At 26.6% G+C, this 6,473-nt stretch overlaps 1 long non-coding RNA gene across 1 annotated transcript; it reads left to right on the forward strand.

Annotated features, from left to right (window-relative positions):
* Window positions 1-3,168: 3,168 nt before the first annotated feature.
* On the forward strand, window positions 3,169-6,398 carry LOC103310591. Its single transcript, XR_003839867.1, has 3 exons — window positions 3,169-4,286; window positions 4,349-4,481; window positions 6,224-6,398. It is a non-coding gene; the product is annotated as an uncharacterized LOC103310591 (long non-coding RNA).
* The last annotated feature ends 75 nt before the right edge of the window (window positions 6,399-6,473 follow it).

Below are 6,473 nucleotides of genomic sequence, written 5' to 3' on the forward strand. Positions count from 1 at the left end.
GATCATTTACCTGCCTGTTGCCGGAAGAAGTGAACTTGCAATCACGAACCCACGAAAGCAAACCGTGAGTTATATGTTCACGCTGTCCCCCCCACTTATTCGATGTAAACCCACATCATAGACTATTTTATGTGTACACTCGTAAGAGTAAAAAATCAATTTAAAAGAAATACTGTAATACATATTTTAAAATTGTATCTGTATAAATGAATTCACATAAGATGATGGAAATAAACGTACAAAAATACATATTGTAAAAACACAAGCGTTTAAGTTTTCATTACAAAGTTTTCAGAATTTTTTCAATTTTAGTACGCACTGATATTTGAGAACTGTTGGATGAGTTTGAATTTTCAACATTTACTTCTTTTCCTTTAACGAAATTTTCAAGCCCATCCATAACATCATAATCCGCTTCTTGATTTACTGTATTTATACTTGTTAAATCAATACTTTTTTCATCTATTTTTTTTAAATGGAGCCAAATTGCAATCAAATGGTTAATTGCATCTTTGCATTGATCATCGGTAAGTATTATTTTATAACGAGGATCTAGAAATATTGCTGGTAATAAAGCTTTATTTTCCATAATATTTTTCTCTCTGTTTTTTAAACACTGTAAGCAACTTTGGAAAATGAACTATTTAGTGATTCAGTTTCAATTTTACATAAAATCCAAGCTCCATAGAAATCTGTCATGGTTAATTGCTCATTCTGAAATTTTTTTGTACATATTTTTGCCGGTAAAAGTGCTTGGGAAATAATGTCAATTTGTTTCCATTCCGTATTATTCAAACATTCTTTTTTTAATACTGAATCGTTGTTTGCCATGTTTTGAATGAATTCTTTCAAATGTTTCATTCTCTCTAACATGTCAAAGGTTGAATGCCAACGTGTGAGACAGTCAAGAATAGGGCACTTTAAATTTTCTTTTTTAATCAAATAAATGTAGGTTTGATTCCGAAGCTTCCTCACCAAAATACGGACTTTGTTGAGCAACTTCTCAATGCCAGTATCTTTTAGGCTGTCAATCACAGCAAATTGTAATGTTGTATGAGCATCACAGCGTACACCTAATTTTAAAAAAATATGTTGTAAATGTTTAGTATTATTAAATTGTTTCAAAACAATTTAGGGGAGAGTGGTCTATGGTGAGAAATCAATGTTCATCGATGAAACAAGGGAAATAGTTTAGTTATGGTTAATAGATAACGGTCAGTATATTTGGAGGTATGAGTTAAAATTGTTAAATCTAAATATCTGTACCATCATTTTATACCAAAAAGGTTGTCTTATTAAATGCCATTAATTTTTTTACATTCACATGATAACTATACACACAAATGTTAACATAGTTATTGTTTTATTTTTTTTTTATTGTTAATTTATTTGTATATATAAAATAATTATATACTCTATCTCTATATTTTAAATATGTATTAAACAAATAACTATGGTATTAGATTAAAATCAATGATGTTACAAAGATATAAAATCATTGTTAGGTTAAAGATAAAATGTTATAGTCTCCTATATTTTCTTAAGGGGCCAACAAATGTATACTTTCAATTTTCAACATTATATTTGATTATATTAATATTATAAACATAATATTATATTTGATTTCTTACACTATATTTAAAATTATAAACACATTATAAAAGTAAAACGTTAGTTAGTTTTTTTTTTTTTTGTTATTTTCTTACTATAAAAAATAATGAAATTTGTTATTAGGAAAGTATGATCTATGAACGCAGAAGATTGTATGTAATTTTTAATACCAACATTTTTTTTAAGACCAATTTTTTTCAAGACTTATAAATAAATAAAATAATAATTAAAAAGATATTAAAATATATGATACTTATATTATCCTTTTAATTAAAAGTTTCCTTCCAGAGGCATAACTTAAAATTTTTCCAAACTAGTTGGATAATGATTAAATTTGAAAATTAAAAATCATTAGTTATTACATTTCAATGGGACCTAACTGCATATATTAATCTTGCTAAATACAAAGGACGGTTCGATTATATTAACGATATTATGAACCAAACCGAAGTAATGTGTACAACCGTCACACATTACGTTGAAAACAATTGTAAAAACTTAATTTACACAGCTAACATAGACGTGCGCAGACATTGCTTGCAGGTGGTGCATATCATTTTTACTATTTATAGGTACCTTTATTATTTTTGCTATCATCTAAAATGTTTTCCTAAACCAGTGTATAAAAAGGTTGAGAACCACTGCCCTATAGCCTTCATCGATAAATAGACCATCCAACATAAAATACATTTTTCAAATCAAACCAGGGAAAACTAAAAAGTTGGAAACAGAAATTGTCCGTAAACTGCTCAAAACAAGTCAAAATTATCGTGTATAGAAAAAGATAATATAAACATTTTATGAAATTTTTATGTGTCTACGGTCATTTGTCTTAGAGTTACACCAAAAACCAAAATCAATTTTTTAAAAAACCTATTTTGCGTAAAATTCCCCTTTTTTCTTAATTTTTTTTGTTTTTCCCGCTGAATTTGAAATTATTTTGAATGTTGACCCCTGAATGCACCAACTAGATATCCTTTTCTATTAAACAAAATACTAAAGTTGAAAATGGTAGCATTATTTTGACTACTTATCGTGTACAAAAACACAAATAAAAAAAAAAAACATCATTGTAAAGTCAATACATTCATCGCACCGCTCAGAATCTCAAAAGTTGAACGTAAATCTATAATAACTTTTTATGATTGTCTGAAGTTAGAATTTTGATTAAATACATCATAATTGCAAAAATTCAATAATTATTTTTATTTAGAAATTCAAGACAATTTTTCTTTTCATGGCTAACATTTGAAAATTTAATACAACATATTTTGCCAATTGTTTTTCTATTTAAAAAAAAAAAAATTTAAAAAAATGTACGGTATTTATTGCCATGAGTTTATTTTTATTTTTATTAATTATACTTTTGATTATTTATACAAGTATGCTCGAATGACACACCAGCTTAACTCAGAATCTGTTTTTCGTATAAGTAGAATGATTCATCATTCTATTTAAATTGAACACATTCAATACAATGACACACTCGACAATTTTATTATTACACAGCAGAGCGATAGGTACTCTCTATTCCACCTTTTGTATCATGTTCATTGCACAAGATTTCTTTTGTTAGGCATTTTATTTTTGTAGCACTGCAATTTTTTTGTTTAAAAATTAAAACACTCATATATATATAAATATATATAACGTACCACTTTGTATCTTAGGCAATATAATAACGACGGCTTGTTTACATCATATATTTAAAAACATAAAATATTTTTATTTATAATTTCATATACTATTTTTTTTAACAATTTAGTAATGGACCTTAAAATTAATTCCTCAGATTCAATGATTTCCTTGGGACATTATTCAGTTTCAAACAAAAAATTTAAAGAAAAGGCAAAACAATTAATTCTCAATTTACCAGAAAAACTAGAAGAAATATCCGAAAATTATAAAGAAATCAAAATAAATGAAGATATCTTTAAATTTGAGGTACTAAAAAAAACTAAAGTGACATTAACAAAACTGTAACTATTGATGATTTAATACATTTAACGAATGTAAAATCAAAAAATCAAAAAATAGCCTTTAAAAAAATGTTGAATGCTAAAGAAAAAAAAATACCTCATGATATAATTGAATTGGTGAATCATCAATATTTATATAACAATTTGAATAAACATTATAGAAGGTATAATTTAGATATAAAAGAAATGGATAATATAAAACTATCGACTTTGAATACTGATAAACAGTGGTCAATTAACAATAGTATTAGACGAGATTATAATGACTACATGCGCAAAGTCCGTCAATTTAGACAAGTAAAAAAATCGTATTCGCAATTTATTGAGTACATAGAAAATCGACTAAAAAATATTAAAGATGAAGTGAATATTGAAATAACTAACACAAAAGTTCCAAAAAATGAATTGTGTACGCATGTATATGAAGGTATAGAGAATGAAGTACTAAGACTATTGAAACGCACCTCTGTCAACCGTAGGAGTGCAAAAGCTGCTACCCAACAGATTGATGATACCTAAACAAAAACCACCGAAGAAACCGAAGAAGCCAACACTAAATAATGAGCCGCTCATGTATTTAAAATGTTTTACGAATTTATCTCCTACAGACATCATCAGTAATATAACTGCAGTGCCCAAGTTCAAGATTGAATGAAATAATATTCAGTCAAAATTATGAAAATACACCAAAAAAAAGTAGTCTAAATAGTCTATATATAAAAAATAATCATAAATTATTTCTTTATTTTATATTTTAGATACTTGTCAACAGGTTGCTCGATAATCGATTTACACTATAATAACAAATTTGGAGTATCTACTTTGAATGGTTAGAAATTTTAACAGGATTTGAAAAACGTGCAAATTCCCCAAACTAAATTGGAGCGTTAGGTAAGGCTAATTGATTACAATTAAAAAAAATACTTTAATTTAAAAAAACAATATTTTTTATATAAATGTATGTCTTCATTTATTTATACAAATACTTATTTAAAAAAAAAAATATTTTAACTTTTAACTCGTCTTGTAAAAAATATACAAAATTACTATTGATTATTGATTATTATAAATAGATATGATTTAAAGATGGGGAGCATATACGAATTACTCAACCACCAGATTCCGGTCCAATTCATTACAGTTATAAAAATTTTTTCTCTCTCGTTTTAATGGCATTGTGTGATTCAAACTATTGTTTTGTATGGTTCGACATTGGAGGTTATGGTAAAGATAGTGATTCAGGGTTATATAAAGAATCTACATTATATAACAAATTAACTCTAAAGAACTTAGACATTCCTGATCCCAAGCCTCTAATAATTGATAATGAAGATACAAAAGTCCCATACGTAATTGTATGTATGTAAAGCCCCCCCCCCCCAAAAAAAAAAATAGCAGGTAAAAAATATAAATTATCTGACCAACAAATGTATTACTAATAGGTAGTAGTTAACATTTCAAAAAAATTTAAATAAATTATTAGTTATTAAAAAGTTTCCCTTCTCCCGTGTTTTGTAAATTAATATATTATACAGTAAAATTACCATTAAAATGTATGATAATGCAGTTTTGAAGTTAGTATGACAGTTTGAACTCACTTAGTTTGTTCAACGATGTATACGAACATATCTGCTTATCGTTAGAGTACCTGGATGAAAATAATTTAAAAACTACCGGAGTCAAACCTCATGCCCTGGTTGCATTGATACAAACACCACAATTTAATATAGCTTTAACAGTAGTAAAGCCAATTTTCAGCATAATGAAAAATCTCCGTGTGTTATCAAAAAAGAAAGATTGTGATCTTAGCTTATGCATCGATTATGCAAATCATGTGTATGCAGGCGTGGATCCAGAAAAGATTTATGGGAGGGGGGAGGGGGCATCAAATATTATTAATAAAGTTTATCAGGGTTTAATATGTTAATATTTTTCGACATCAGGATAATGATGATTAGGTTACCTTTAAGTACACCAAAAAATAATTAAACAACATTTTTTTTTTTAAATATTTATTTTAATCAATCTTACTTTATTGTTTATAAAATATTTAATTACATTAATTTTTCTACATTTAAGCTAAATTTTACTATAGTTAATAATTTACGATAAATTCTAATCAAATGTACAACTTAAAATTATAGCTTAATTTTCTTATGACTTATGGCTAGGGCTGTGAATTTATAGGAAAGTGCATTTTTTTTTTGGTGATTGTAAAACATAGCTTTGTAAGTACATAATTTGAATTATGTAACTACAAATCTATCTATGAAACTTTTAATTTGCATATTTTTGCATTTTTTGACATTTTAAATTTTTTAGGTCATATTTTGCTTTTTTAGTTAATTTTCTAGTATTTTTAATCAAATTCCGTCAATTGACTTGTTTGAAAACATTTTTTTTATTTTACACAGGCTATATATTATATTATGTCAAATTTATATTTTATTAAATAATATTTTACACAAGTCACAAGCTATATACGGGTTAGGTAAAGATAACGATTCGATAAAATAAGGCAATATTGCTAGACAACTAGATAACCGGAAGACACTATAGAAATAAATGTCTTTAAGTTTGTTTTATTATTTTAACAAAATAAATACAAAAAAAAAATTTTACAAATGTTTCAGGTGAATAGCATTAACTTAATGTTAATAATCAAATCAGTGGCAGTGTATTAAAATTCAAAATACAGATTACTTACCATTTTTAAATACCTGTGCTCGTGTTCTCGCCATGCGTTGAACGCTGTCCGTAGAAAAATGATAATGTTATAATATAATATTCGATATTGTATCAATAGAATTAATGGTCAATGTAGTATCTGCAATTATGACGATAACGTGAACGGTCACGCCGTTGCGCGTCGTGTCGTTAGCC

The sequence above is a fragment of the Acyrthosiphon pisum genome, chromosome A3, assembly GCF_005508785.2.
Source record: "Acyrthosiphon pisum isolate AL4f chromosome A3, pea_aphid_22Mar2018_4r6ur, whole genome shotgun sequence".
Lineage (NCBI taxonomy): Eukaryota > Metazoa > Arthropoda > Insecta > Hemiptera > Aphididae > Acyrthosiphon > Acyrthosiphon pisum.